This window comes from Ictidomys tridecemlineatus, chromosome 4 (assembly GCF_052094955.1).
Source record: "Ictidomys tridecemlineatus isolate mIctTri1 chromosome 4, mIctTri1.hap1, whole genome shotgun sequence".
NCBI classification, from domain to species: Eukaryota; Metazoa; Chordata; class Mammalia; order Rodentia; family Sciuridae; genus Ictidomys; species Ictidomys tridecemlineatus.
In genome coordinates this window covers 132,200,348-132,216,494 of record NC_135480.1, presented here as the reverse complement: position 1 = coordinate 132,216,494, position 16,147 = coordinate 132,200,348, and the positions used below count along the sequence as shown (strand labels likewise).

General features: G+C 36.4%; 1 pseudogene; it reads left to right on the top strand.

The window, feature by feature from the left end:
* The first annotated feature begins 1,099 nt into the window (after window positions 1–1,099).
* Window positions 1,100–2,920, top strand: LOC144376875 (heme oxygenase 1 pseudogene; annotated as a pseudogene).
* Window positions 2,921–16,147: the final 13,227 nt, after the last annotated feature.

The following is a 16,147-nucleotide window of genomic DNA, read 5'->3' as shown; positions in this document are numbered from 1 at the left end:
GACTCATAGAGAGCACACCTCTTTTTCGTCATCCCCTAGGGGCAGCAGAATCCAGGTCTCAAGCATCAAACTTAGTACAATTTTTAGAGGTTTTCTTTTTTTTTTTTTGTACCAGGAATTGAACTCAGGAGCACTGGGCCACTGAGCCACATCCCCAGCCCTATTTTTGTATTTTATTTAGAGATAGGGTCTCACTGAGTTGCTTAGTGCCTTGCCTTCTTAGTACCTTGCTATTGCTGAGGTTGGCTTTGAACTCTCAATCCTCCTGTCTCAGCCTCCAGAGCCGCTGGGATTACAGGCCTGAGACACTATGCCCAGAAATTTTTAGAGTATCTTAAGGTTCAACTTTCCATAAAAGAGTGAAGAAAGTCTTTTCTTTCTTGTTTTTCTCCTCTCTCTCTTCCTCCCTTCTTCTCTCCCTCCCTCCTTCCTTCCTAAATGAACAATTGGGGGAATTTTTCACACACAGTAAAAGTGTTGTTCACTTCTGTTCCTCTTTTTATTTTTCTCCCAGGGATGGCGAGCCACTTTTCATAAAGAATCAACCAACTGGCTTTCTTATCTACAATCGGTATGATAACAATGCAGTAAAAAATGATAATCACATCAAATTGTTGAGGGAGTTCAATCAGATTATTTTTATCCTTATGCAGATAAAATCTTTAGGTCAACTCCTGATAATTGGTCTTTAAGGGTAATCATGTGTATGTGTGAAAGAAATGGGGAAAGGAAAATGATTGAGTTATATTATGTCTACTTTGGAGATAGATAATATTAACTAACCTGCTTTGTAAATCTATCATTAAGTTTTTAAGTGATTCAATTACTAATTGTTATTAATTATTTCAATATTCCTTCTTTGGGCTTATTATATTTTTCTATACTTTTTTCATGCTGTAATTTTCTAATGTCTTTTATGCCATCACTTCTTCATCCTAGTTATAATAGTAATTTAAATAAACACATGAAACTAGTACAGATGGATTTTATAAAATTATTGAACTGCTTCCATAACAGTTTGAGAAATGGTGTTGCAATGGAATTTCTGTGCAGATAAGAAATATTATTTTTATTTTGTGATGAGAAGCAATATAAGCTTCTATTTCATATTTGCTGCTGTTTTTATTAATTATTTTCCTATAACAGTATTATTCACTTCGCTTTAAGACTTGAATTATTAAGAATCATTTAAGTAGTGGGGCATTGGTAAAATTTCCTGTGTAAAGTGTCCAAATTTATGGTCTCTTAACAAAACCTCAAATATTTGGCACACATACAACTGGCACCTTTGAACAAATGGAATTCTCGGAAACACAAAATTGCAGACAGCAGTTAGGAAGAGCTATTGAGAAAAGCCAAAGGCACTGAGTTCAAAGAAATGCCAGGGTTGGTCAGGTTACTCTGAGATCAAAGAGTTCTGGGATTGGTTGGAGAGACAAGCTCATAACTGAGCACACCCTGGCGTGCGAGGTCACATGAAAAATGAAGGTTGAAACTGAGCTGAAGAGGAAGGAAAGCAGGGAGGAGCAAGCGGGGGAAAGAGCAGGGGGAGAAAAGAGAAGATCAAGGAGACAAGAAGGGAAAAGAGTAAATGATTAGGATAAGGTAGACCAGTGTAAAAACCAGGAAAAGAACCAAGAAGGGAAAGTGGGAACATGAAACCAAAGACGCAAACCAAGAGATGATCCTCCAATGTAGGCAGAGGCGCCAGTGCCAGCCCAGCCCCGGCCAGGGATGGCCCATAGTGTAACAGCATGGCTCTGGATCCGTTTGAGGCCTCCAAGGGGGTCACTAAGGAGGTGCACACCCAGGCACAGAATGCTGAGTATATGAGGAACTTCCAGGTGACCTGAAAGGGCTTCAAGCTGGTGATGGCATCCTGTACCAAGTCTACATGGCCCTGAAGGAGGAGATTGAGAGCAACAATGACAACCCCATCTACACCCCCCTCTACTTCCCAGAGGAGCTGCTTGGCAAGATAGCCCAGGAGCAGTACATGGCCTTCTAGTATGTGCCACACTGGCAGAAGGCCAGCCCCTATGCTTCAGCCATGCAGCTGTATGAGAGGCAACTTAAATTGGGTGAGGGCAAAGAGCCCAAGCTGCTGAGTCACTTGTCTGGGGGCCAGGTCCTCAAGAAGATTTCTCAGAAGGGCCTGGACCTTCCCAGCTCACTCTGGGGCCTGTCCTTCTTCACCTTCCCCAACATGCCAGCTTCCCCACGTTCAACCAGGTCAACTTCTGGCGATGAACACTCTGGAGAAGAACCCTGAGGTCTGGCAGGGGGTCATCAAAGAGGCCAAGACCTCATTCCTACTAACTATTCACCTGTTTGAGGAGTTGCAGGAGCTGCTGGCCCAGGACCCTAAAGACGAGAGCCCCTCACAGAAATTCGGGCTTTGCCACTGTGCCAGCAGCTTGGTGTAAGACTCCATCCCTGCAGAGACTCCCAGCAGCCTCTCCCAGACACCTCTCATCTGATGGGTTCAAACTCTCAGCTTCCTGGTGGTCAAGGTTGCCATGGGGTTTCAGGCTTTGTGAATACAAGCATGCTGGACCCCAGAGACGTGAGCTCTGTACAGGGAAGGGCCTTCTTTCTGCAGAGTGGGAAATCTCTTGGCCAGCTTCCTTATTTGGGGCTCTGGAGGCTTTATGGGCTTCCAGTCCTCTCCCACTGTCCTTCTTTCCCTGGAGGCCTCTTCTCCAATCAAAAGCACACCCAGTGGCCTGAACTTCCAAACTTGGCATCCCCATTTCCTGCAGTAGAGCCAAGGAGAACTGTCTTGACCCTCCTCGTGGCCTTGGTTCAGTGTTCTTGTTGACATCACCACAATTACTTTCCTATGGGCTGTGACTATTTTTATGTCTATATACAGAGATGTTGTGTCTTGTGTTTGTTGTATTTTTGTTGGAGCCACTCTTTGTTCACCTTTCAGTCTGAGCTATGTGATATTTTATCTTGTTCTATTGTATGTATGTATATATGTATGTATGTATGTATGATTCTAATCAGTCATATAGAAAACTTCTAGAACTAGTAAATAAATTTAGCAAACTAGCAGGATATAAAAGCAAAACCCAAAAATCAAAGGCATTTCTGTTTATCAGTGAAAAATACTCTGAGATGGAAATGAGGAAAACTACCCCATTCACAATATCCTCAAAAAAATAAGATACTGGGGAATCAACAAAAGAGGTGAAAGATCTATACAATGAAAACTACAGAACCCTAAAGGGAGAAATCAAAGAAAACCTTAGAAGATGGAAGGATCTACCTTGCTCTTGGATAGGCAGAATTAATATTATCAAAATGACCATATTACCAAAAGCACTCTACAGATTTAATGCAATTCCAATCAAAATTCCAATGATATTCCTCATAGAAATAGAAAAAGCAATCATGAAATTTATCTGGAAAAATAAGAGACCCAGAATAGCTAAAGCAATCCTTAGCAGGAAGAGTGAAGAAGGTGGTATTGTCATACCAGACCTTAAACTATACTACAGAGCAATAGTAACAAAAAGACAGGATATTGGCACCAAAATAGGCCGGTAGACCAATGGTACCGAATAGAGGACACAGAGACTAGCCGACAAAATTACAGTTATCATATATTAGATAAAGGTGCCAAAAACATTCACTGGAGAAAAGATAGCATCTTCAACAAATGGTGCTGGGAAAACTGGAAATCCATATGCAACAAAATTAAATTAAACCCTTACCTCTCACCATGTACAAAACTTAACTCAAGATGGATCAAGGACCTAGGAATTAAACCAGAGACTCTGCATCTAATAGAAGAAAAAGTAGGCCCTAATGTTCATCATGTGGAAATCAGCCCTCACTTCCTTAATAAGACTCCTATAGCACAAGAATTAAAACCAAGAATCAATAAATGGGATGGAATCAAACTAAAAGATTTCTTCTCAGGAAAAGAAACAATCTGTGAAGTGAACAGAAAGCCTACATCCTGGTAGCAAATTTTTATGCATCACACATCAGATAGAGCACTAATCTCTAGGGTATATAAAGAACTCAAAAAGCTAAACACCAGAAAAACAAATAACCCAGTCAACAAATGGGCCAAGGACCTGAACAGACACTTCTCAGAAGAGGATATACAATCAATCATATATGAAAAAATGCTCATCATCTCTAGCAATCAGAGAAATGCAAATCAAAACCACTCTAAGATATCAACCCACTCCAGTCAGAATGGCAGCTATTATGAAGACAAACAACTGTAAGTGTTGGTGAGGATGTGGGGAAAAAGGTACACTCATACATTGCTGGTGGGACTGCAAATTGGTGCAATCATTTTTGAAAGCAGTATGGAGATTCCTTGGAAAACTGGGTATGGAACCACCAATTGACTCAGATATTCCTATCTTCAGTCTATACCCAAACAACTTAAAAACAGCATACTACAGGAACACAGCCACATCAATGTTTATAGCAGCACAATTCACAATAGCTAACCTGTAGAGCCAACCTAGATTTCCTCAGTGGATGAATGGATAAAAAAAAATGTGGCATATATACACAATGGAATTTTACTCAGCATTAAAAAAAGAACTTAACCATGGTATTTGCAGGTAAATGGATGCCGTTGGAGAAGATAATGCAAAGTGAAGTCTGCCAATTCAAAAAAAAATGCCAAATATTTTCTCTGATATACGGAGGTTGACTCATAGTGAGATAGGGAGGGAGAGCATGGGAGGAATAAAAGAATTCTAGATAGTGAAAAGGGGTGTGAGGGAAATGGAGGGGGCAGGGGATTAGCAAGGATGGTGGAATGTGATGGACATCATTATACAAAGTACATATATGAAGATTTGAATTGGGTGTGAACATATTTTATACAAAAACTGAGATACAAAAATTGTGGTATATATGTGTATTAAGAATTATAATGCAAAAAAACCCCAACAAAGTGCATGTATAAAGGCATAAATTGGTGTGAACATACTTTATATACAGAGATATGAAAAATTGTGCCCTATATGTATAATAAGAATTGTAATACTTTCTAATGCTGTCATGTATTTTAAAAATTAAAAATAAGTAAGTAAATAAATAAATAGAAAGCTCTTTAATTCATTCTACACAAATGGAGCAGAATTTTTCACTTCTCTGGTTGTGCATGAAGTAGTCACACCATTCATGCAGTCATACATGTACCTATAGTAATTATGTCCATCTTCTGTTCTGTTGTTTTTGTAACATATACCCAACCAATTATACACAGCTTGTTTCAATTAACATCATCTAGATACAGCAACCATACAATAAGGAATCTCCAACATCTTAAGGACTCGGTGGCGTTAGCTCACAAACCACTCCTCCTGGCAAACTGCCAGGCACCATCTTGACTTGGTTGTGGCCCTCAACAGTTTGGGGTGTGTGTGTGTTGGGTGGTGGGCGTTTAACAGCACCATGATCTTGATCTCTAACTCTCTATGTAATAATAAATAATGCTATCTGATTAACAAAAAGGAAATTCCAGGGTATTTTGTTACAAAACCTGAAAATTATGATTAACTCCTTTGAATTTAAATTAGTATAAATTAGCAAATAGTCACACTTATTTTGAAAGAGGAAAACTAACATTAATTTAGTGCCTAATCAATTATAAGACACTTTTTACAAGGATTATTCTATCACTTCTTATGGGTACTGTGTTAGTCGCTGTCAGGATGTCTGTGTTTGCAGATTCAAAAATTGAGCCATATACATTTTGAGTCACTGGCCCAAGATGACAGCCTAGTAGAATGAGAAATTAGATTAATACATAGCTTTCCCCAAATATCAAAGCTTAATTATGCCATTTTGCTCCTATCCTATGCCTATATTGCAGATGATATTAATCCTCAAATTATCTTATTAATCCCTTCAAATTCTATTATGTAATGAACACAACTATGTACTTTTGTAATACCTATCTTTTTGTCTCACATTCCCTCTGAAATGAATAGAATATATTAGTACTCACATATATAACTCTTTTTATCAGTCTTGGCATTGGTACTGGGGTCGTCTACTTGATGAGGTAATGCCTATTGATTTAGACCAAGAAGTAATCTATTAACTGAATACACTGGGTTTACAAAACTGTAGTTGAATCTTAAGATTGTATGTTACACTTAAACACTTTGATTGTATCTTCATGATAAATTCCATATGATTCTTCAAGATACCTGTCACAGAAACTTAGTTTTCAGTGCTCAAGTCCTATTACACTAGCCATATGAGCTAATTTACATCTTATAGCATTCATATCTTCAAATTGTGACTAGACTTACAACAGAAGATTCTAATTATGTTGACCTTAAGAGATTCATGGCATATATATATATATATATATATATATATATATATATGATTCATATTGTGCTTAAGGAGAGATGCATAAGTAAAAATATGATTTTTGACATTATATAGATAGATCATTTCATTTTCACATTTTCTTTTCAATTAAAAAGGAAAGTCCAGATTCTTTCCCTAATAGCTACTTGTATTACTTACTAGAATATTACCTTGAAAGCAATGGTTACCAAAGTAGAAAGAAAAAAAATTATTATTGGATAAAATTACACAAGTGTTAAAGAAGAAACTTTGATATTGCAAAGATACACGTCAAAACCAAGGTTTTCTTATTCAATACATAATGTCTGTGAGATACTAAGTGTCAAACTTAACAGAAATTCTTCAATGTGTAATATAATCAACCACATAAAACAACTATGAGGAATGTACCATATTCTCTTATCAACAGTAGGAAGAGGATTATTTAATCTGCTTACTTTTCATAGAAATGTATAATGCTAGAGGTAGAAGGATATAAAGCAGATACACTTTAACTTTATAAGTAAGGAAAACAGATGAATCATGTGACTTGTCAAAGATTATCAAACAACTGAGAAGAAAATTCAAATATGAAACCTCAGACTTTTCATTGCTAAGTTCTATTTTCTCCAATATTTCTAAGAGGAATAGGGTGAAGTGTTTCCATATGTGAATGGGTACTAAAAATCAAGTATACTGTGCATTGAATATATATTTTCAAAGTAGTGGTAGTGGCACTGTATAATAAAGCCCTGGTTTTATTGTTTATTCATATCTGACATCTAATTTATGACATTGGATACATTCAAACTGTTGCCCCCAAGATGGAAGCCAACTGTAAGTAAAGTCAGGTTTACTTGAAGAACTGTTAAATCTCCATAGAGTTAAATTTAATACCAATACAACGTCTTTTTAGTGATAGAAATGGTGTCACTACTGTTAAATTTGAGTTCCATAGAAAAAGCTCATTAAGAAAAGAAAAAAATGATGCAAATGGAAGAAAGTGCAGCCAGGATCATGTATAAAGTCAATGTCCTGTAGAACACTATCTTTTTTCCTCCAATATTTCCAATGATAATATATTTTGCAAATAAATGAGGATAATGAAGTGAAAGTTCCTGTCTGTAAAATTCATTTACCAAGAAGTCATCAACTACAGTACAGGAATCTGAAACTCATGGGAAGAACTCACACCTTTGTTTCCATACACCCTAAGTATAATTTAGCATATTCTTCAATCGTTACTCTAGCATCAACCACAAAAATATGGACAGAACTTTTTCATTCATATGTCAGATAAGTTTCTATCATATTACAGTTTGTAGACATATTTCAAAATATCATCTATGTTAAGTATTATAATTTAAGCCTGTCTTTGAAATATCTTGGTAATCACATTTTAATATACTAGTTTCCCTTTCTAGTTCATTACACTTTATTTTATACATTTAAAATGTTAGTTTGAGAACAGATTGGCAAAATAAAACATTGCACAAGAAAAATAGAGAATTTCTGATCTAGTCCACCTGCCCTGATCTGAATCATGGAAGTCTTATTCCTAGAGAGCTATCATCTTCCTTCTTGTTACTCTGGGATCCATTCTATGTTCATATGCCAAGGTAGTCTTTAGAATACATAAGTGTCATCTCACATTCAAAATCCTCTCAAGCTTTCCCCAAGGTCTCAAATTTAAATTCCATACCATAGTCTAGGTACTACGTATCTAGTTTCCTCCAGCTTCTGATCTGACAATATCTCATGCTTGGCTTATAATGTACTGCCTTGCTTTCTATTCTTTTGTTACAAGTTCAATATTGCCTAAGGACTTTGATTTGGCTTTTGCCATTAATGCTGCCAGTCATTCTGTCCTACACACCACTGCCCCACTATCAGGTCTTTGTTTTTGTCTCCTCCAACAGTTCTTAATTCAAACACATCTCCAGAGTGTATCTCTGACTGCTTACAGGGCAGTGACTGCTCCCTGGATTGCTGTTATGTTCCCTTGTACTATTTGCTTCAGAGTTTTTCCTACTATGTAAAATGATCTCAGTAACATATTTATGCACATGTTCATTATTTGTCTTTCTTGTTCTGGAATATAAATTCCAAGAGTACAAAGACATTATTTGGTTCACCACTTTTAATCTTGTGGCACATGATAGGATACATAACTACGTTTTTGACCTGCTGAATGAGCCTCATCATTTCATTGGAGAGGAAACTAGAGCATGAGGTGCTTCATAAATTTCTTTGTTATTCTGTATTGCAATATAGATGCAGAAAACAAACTTCTAATTAGACTTTTAATAATCTGTTATTTTACTTTTGAATACAGTTGGTTCTCCAATATCTGTAAATTCCCTGGATTCAACTAATCAGAGTAAGAAAATATCAGGAAAAAACTTGCTTCTGTTATATACATGTACAAATTTTTTTCTTGTTATTATTTTCTAAATACAGTATAATAATCATCCACATTGTACTTACATTACATTAGGTATGATAAATGTCCAGAAATGATTAAAAGTTCGCAGGAGGATGTGCATAGGTTACACTATGTCTTTCTTTCTATATAAAGGCCTTATGCATGTGTAGATTTTGATATCTTTAGGGGGATGCTAGAATCAATCCCCATAGATACTGTGAGATTCTTCTATTATTGAAAAATGTAACTTCTTGCGTTGAATAAGAATTTTAGCGATTTGTTATACTACCTCTTAAAAGACTAGTCATCTGAACACAGAACCAGAATGTTTTATAGCACGGGTTAATTTTCTCTAAAATTAAAGTCTCAGTTTTGATAATTATAACTTCTTAAACCTATATTTTTGTGGGCTGTTGTTTGTTTATTTTGCTGGATGTCCAACCAATATTAGATAGGCCACCCAAAATTTCTTAGGTTATTTAAAGACAATTCATTGTTTTAGTTAGCCTATGCATACATAAAAACGTAATTAGATATTACAGCTAATAGTTTAATTACAAGAATATGGGTGCTAGTTTTCCATTTCTGTGACAAAATGCCTAAGATATTTAACCTAAGGAAAAAAGATTTATTTTGGGCCACTCTTTCATAGTTTCTGTTCATGGCCATTTGGCACCATCAATTTTGGACCTGTGGTGAGAGAGACCATCATGGCAGGAAGCCTGTGGAAGAGCAAAGCTGCACACCTTATGGCAACCAGGTTGTGTGGACACATACACACATGGAGAAAGAGAAAGACAGGAAGAGGCCAGATCACAATATCACCTTCAAGGACATAACCCCAAGGACCTACCTTCCTTTCACTAGACCTCACCTCATTAAGTGACTGCCACTTCCCAATATTGCCAAAGTCTGGGATCCAAACCTTGAACACATGAGCCCTTGGGGGACATTCAAGATACAAACCACAGCAATATGTTTAGTTGCCAGGCTTTTGAAAATATTAAATGTATATTTTATTAGTTTTAAATTCCTTTAGAATTACAAAAAATTAGAATCTCCTCTACATAGAAATAATCTATGTTAATAAATCCTGTTTGTTTATTTCCTAGAACTAACTTAACATCCATTGATACAAATAAAAATGCTAGTTGAAACAAGACCTTGGCTTGTCTTTCAAGGCAGCTGAACTAATAAACCAACTTGTCAGTGCTGTTCTCTCCAGAGCCTTCTTTGCTCTTAATCTGCTAACCTGTAGGGACACCCAATTATGAAAGGGTTTGCATTTGTGATACCAACCAAATTGGCTCAAAATCTGGATGCTTTGGACAAAACAATCAACAAATAACCTAAGTGGGATTAGACATTTATAAAAGAGCTTGCTCTGCTTTAGTCCAGAAACTGTTAGGCTGGGCAGTGTGATCAAAGTCAGATATGTCTGGAAACACAGTAATGGCAAATCATGAATGCCACACAGTAAGCAATAAACAAATCAGCTAAGTATGCAGAATCCTCATGGATGCAGTTGTGATCATGTTTCATGTTATCAAAAGAGTGAGAGTGTGTCTGGATGGCAAAAAAAATGGAGTCATGCCGGAGCACTTGAGTCAGCCTGTATATGCCTGCGAGGAGAAGTATTCCTTTGTTCTTTTTAGAGGCACTTGGCTTATTTTAGTGGCTTTTCCTTGCATGGCATAATCACCAGCTATGTGATTAACCATGTCTAGTTAAGTTATTTCATCACATCAAAAGTAGTGTAAAATAGCTTTTCCGTTGACTGGAAACCTGAGTTTGGTGGTTATGAATGCACCAGACATCAAAGAGCTTTATTATCCACAGACTACATGGAAGCAGGCCAGAAGCATTGAGAGTTTCCCCTCTATTGCTCCTTCCTTAAGTGGAGTCATCACCTACTAGACTGGAGGGAAGGAAGTGATTTCCATAATAATCCATTCTTGCATTCTTTGTCCAAATAGGAAGGATGGTGACCAGCTGTTCTGTATCTTCACTAAAGGCAGATAAGGGGGGAAATAGTGTGTTCATATTACATCAGGAAGGCACCATTGTGTGCTTGCTGGAAAAACAAAAGACAAAAACAGAAGAAACATAATTTTAGCTTTTACTGCTAGTAAGTTGTACAATTATAAGTAAGCTTAGCTTTTTTTAAAGCATCTGTGAAAGGCTAAGACTAGTTGAAAAGTTCAAAAAGTTCAATGGGGCACAAATCATGAAATTTTCAATATTTGATTTTATGTGCTACCTAAACTTGAAATAAGTGAATGGAAGACACTAAAATATTAGCCCCAGAAAAAAAAATGTAATGTATCCAACAAAAATTATGTTATAATATGCCTTAACAATGCCCAAAGAAAAACAATAAAGTCTAAATAGATTATATCATGATTAGAAGTTTCACATTTTTATTTTATATTTATCTCAGTTTGGGATTCCCAGAGGCAGACCTGAAAGGATTCATGTGAAAGTGACTTTCTAGAAAGTGCTGCCTAAAATAACGTGTGGGGACCTATGAAAATGGGATGATCAAAGGAAAGAAACCAAGCAAAGAGTGTGCTATGAAGCAAAGCGTTGGGAAATAGAACCTTAGTTCAATTCTGCAGAGGACTAGAGAGTTCAGATTCAGGCCATGTTTGGGAACAAAATTGTAGGGGATCCAAAGGAAGAGAGACATAGAAGAAAAAAAATGTATGTTTCTTTATCAGAATAGATGTGTCCAACAATTTATTATGGGAGATGATCCTGACAGTTTAGCTTGGGGGAAACCTAGAGATCATATTACCTCACCTTACCTAGTAGATCATCACTTATAAGGGATCAATTTCTGATTGTATCTTCCCACTTGGATCATCACCATTAGCTAAGAGCAAGAAGTCAACATCAGTGTGAATTTCCTGAGATGTCAATGTGCTCTGCTTAGTTTAATAAAGCATCAAGGAAAAAATAAGTATAAATGTGTAACAGATGAAATGAGCATTTGTATGCTAGTCTTCCTTTGCTCCTAGAAACATAAAAATCTGCAATTCAGACTTTGAGGAATTTGAGATCAGTTTCATAGAAAGTTAGTCTGAATTTCCACAGCTTTCTTTACCGAAAGAGTCTACATCAAACCTCTACCTCTCACCATGCACAAAACTTAACTCAAAATGGATCAAGGCCATAGGAATTAAACCAGAGACTGCATCTAATAGAAGAAAAAGTAGGCCCTAATCTTCATCATGTGGTAGTAGGCCACAACTTCCTTAATAAGACTCCTATAGCGTAAGAATTAAAACCAAGAATCAATAAATGGGATGGAATCAAACTAAAAGATTTTTTCTCAGGAAAAGAAACAATCTGTGAAGTGAACAGAGAGCCTACATCCTGGGAGCGAATTTTTACCCCTCACACATCAGATAGAGCACTCTAGGGTATATAAAAAACTCAAAAAGCTAAACACCAGAAAAACAAATAACCCAGTCAACAAATGAGCCAAGGACCTGAACAGACACTTCTCAGAAGAGGACATACAGTCAATTGTATATGAAAAAATTCTCATCATCTCTAGCAATCAGAGAAATGCAAATCAAAGCTACTCTAAGATATCATCTCATTCCAGTCAGAATGGCAGCTATTGTGAAGAAAAACAACAAGTGTTGGTGAGGATGTGGGGGAAAAGGTACATTCATACATTGCTGGTGAGACAGCAAATTGGTGTAGCCATTTTGGAAAGCAGTATGGAGATTCCTTGGAAAACTGGGTATGGAACCACCATTTGATCCAGCTATTCCTCTCCTCAGATTATATCCAAAAGATTTAAAAACAGCATACTACAGGGACACAGCCACATAAATGTTTATAGCAGCACAATTCACAATAGCTGAAATGTGAAGCTAACCTAGATGTCCTTCAATGGATGAATGGATACAAAAAAATGTGGCATATATACACAATGGAATTTTACTCAGCATTAAAAAAGAACAAAACAATGGTATTTGTAGGTAAATGGATGACGATGGAGAAGATAATACTAAGTGAAGCCAGCCAATCTCAAAAACCAAATGCAGAATATTTTCTCTGATATAAGGAGGTTGACTTATAGAGGGGTAGGGTGGGAGAGCATGGGAGGAATAGATGAATTCTAGATAGGGCAGAGGGGTGGGAGGGAAACGGAGAGGGCAGGGGATTAGAAAGGATGGTGAAATGTATTGGACATCATTATACAAAATACCTGTATGAAGACTTGAATTGGATGTCAACATACTTTATATACAAACAGCTATACAAAAATTGTGGTATATACGTGTATTAAGAATTGTAATGCAAACAACAACAACAACAACAAAGTACATGTATAAAGGCAAAAAAAGAATAACATTAACTTAGATTAGGTAGTGGGAAATGAAAGGAGGGGAAGGCTGGGGATGTGGAGATAAGAAAATACTAGAACAAAACCGACATTATTACTTTATGTATATATGTTACTGTATGACCAATATGATTCTACAATATATATACTCAGAAAAATGAGAAATTATATCCCATCTATGCATGATATATCAATGTATATAAGTGCATTCTACTGTCATGTATAACTAATTTAAATAAATAAATAAATAAAAGAAAGTTTGTCTGAATTTCCATAGTTTTCTTTACTGAAATAGCCTACAATAATGCCTGGAGTAAATGATTCCTAGCTTTTTAATAACATCAGTGTGACAAAAACACACTTAAAAGTGATTCCTTGATTTGTTACATTGAACTATAAGAAACTTTCCTATTTTTGACCAAGGAAACAACATCTAAGAGGGATTAATGTTGTACTTCCCATGCTTCATGATGGAAATCCAAGCTCCAATTTATTGACTAAATCTCAAATTTTGATTCTTAAGTATCTTGACATGTGATTTATACCTTTGCAAGTTAAAACAAAACTCCCACACCCCTTGGATTTCTCCTTACCTTCTTTTCAAGATTCTGCTCTTCACTATTGAAGAATAAGACTGGATGAGAATGTGCTTCCCTAAAACTCTTCAAGACTCGTATAATCAGTTTACGTAGAAAGCACAGATAGCAAATCAACAAATAAAGCAGGTGAATCACGGATCCTGAGTGGAGAAATACAGGGAGAAATTGGCAGCCCCTGGGTTTGGCTAGGAGGCAAAATAATTCTACTCTGTAAAGGGTCAGGGAAGTTTGTGGGAGATTGTTTTCAGATGGATACAGCAAACGTGATTGTTATTCTAGTTATTTTGTTGTTGGTTTAATACTCTTACAGCTAAATATGTGCAAAAACATCCATTTTATTTTCAACTTCAGAAACCTATTAATTCTTAAAGCATTGGTATCATATAAGACAGGGCTAGCAATATTTATGGTGAAGGGTTTTCATTAAAATTAAATAAAGTGAGGTACCTAAAGAAGCTACTATTTTTATCTTGCACCCAAGGCATTTTGTTCTCTGTGCCTCATTTGTTAGGATTTTGTTGCTTTTTTTAATGATCCTGTTGGAGAATAGTGTAAGAAAGATAAAGTTACTTGTGGATAAAAGGAACAATTGTAAACTCTAACATCTATAATTCAGTGTTAGTAAAGGTGGATGTGTCCCAATTGGGGGTGGACTTAAATAGAAAAGATACTTAAATAAGTAATAATTCAGCTAAATAAACAGGAAAAGAAACTATTTTCAGACAACCAAGGTATGAATTTTTACTTTATCGATGCTTATTGTTTGAGGTATTCTTTCAAGCCAGGAGCGTGGCCACCCTTCCACAGGTCCACAAATCAAACCAATTAGTTACAGTCTATTTATTGTGGTGTATAATCCTGTCTAGGAGTCTTTTCTATGCTACCTTTCAGATGTATCCTGTAAGTTCTGTGGAATTTAAGACATTGTTTTGCTGATGAAGAATATAAGCATCATTTTTATTTCTGTAAGCATGATAAAAGATTCTAATTTGAAAATGCATCCAAATAAAGCTTTTAAAATGATATTTAATGTTTTCTCCTTCCTTTTCGTATTAGGCAGTTGAGTCCTAGCAACCTCCGGGCTTCTGCTCAGAAAGGGTGCTGGCTCTTTAGGCATACCAGTTTGGAGAGCTGGGACAGGGTAGAATTGCAGGAGGATTTGGGGGATTTTTTTTAGGAGGGAGGCAAAAGAAGCCTTCATTGTTCATGAGACCACAGAGAGTGGGGAAAAGAAGCAGGCTGGCTGTGCTAGGAGTTTAGCTATTCTATCTCATATAATTCTCACATCTTGCAGAAGATAAAAGGATGCTCAAGCAGTTAAGTTACCTGTCTGAAGTAAATGGTTGTCAGAATTCAGTCCAGCAGTGTCTGACTCCACAACCCATGTTCTTCCTTTATATCATTCTCTTCACTTCCATTTTTTTTAAATCTTACTTTAAAATGCATTTAGCTCTGCATTTTTAGATATGTTTGTATCCCTGGAAACCAAATGACAGAGGGTTTGTCTTCTTGAGGGTACTGTTTTATTCTAAGACATCAGTGAAGCACACTGCTCTTATATGACTGTCACAAGTCTTTGGCAGGTATGCCAAGTTATCTTCCTTTTCCTGAAGCACAGGAGGGAAAACAAAAGGCTGTGGCAGGTTAAACAGAGGCAAGAGAGCCAGAAAAGGGAAGGCAACTGTCAGAAGCAGGATCAGACTGGCAAATGAGAATAATTACACAGCACTTGAACAGAAAGAGCTGAAGAAACATAAATTGATGTTAATAAGAAGTATGGAAAAGCAGGGGTTATTAGAATTTTGATAGTTTTATAAAGTCAATTGTATTGTGACTCATTAGTGGAGAGAATTATGAAATAGCCCATTAATGACTTTGTGAGTAAATTATGTCTCATGCACCTGAAAGGACTGGTTTGCATTGATTAAGAGAACACTTGACATATGACCACGTGACATTTCACCACTGCATTTATTCTATACCAACTGTGAAAGTCAATCCAGACAGTTTTATCTGCATTAGGAACCTTCTGTACCACAATGCTACAAAAAAAAATCATCTCAGAAATCAGTAATTTAACACAAAAAGCACTTGTTTAGTCACAAATCTGAGAGTTCCTTGGATTATTTTGCTCACTTCCTGGGAATTGTTCACATTCTATAGGGAATCAGCTGGCATTTGGCTGATCTACGATGATGATGACCTTGTTTGCAATGACTGCTGTGCTTGTCTTTTAACCTCAGACATGTACTTACATTGAGTACATATTAGGATATTTTCCAATTGTCATATGTTCTGACTTTTATTTATTGTTATTGTTGATTTCCTATTTCATGATCAACTTTTTAAATGATTCCTATTTTTTCTCAGACCTAGAATGGATAGATTCTATTTACTTTCTTTATTATACTGCCT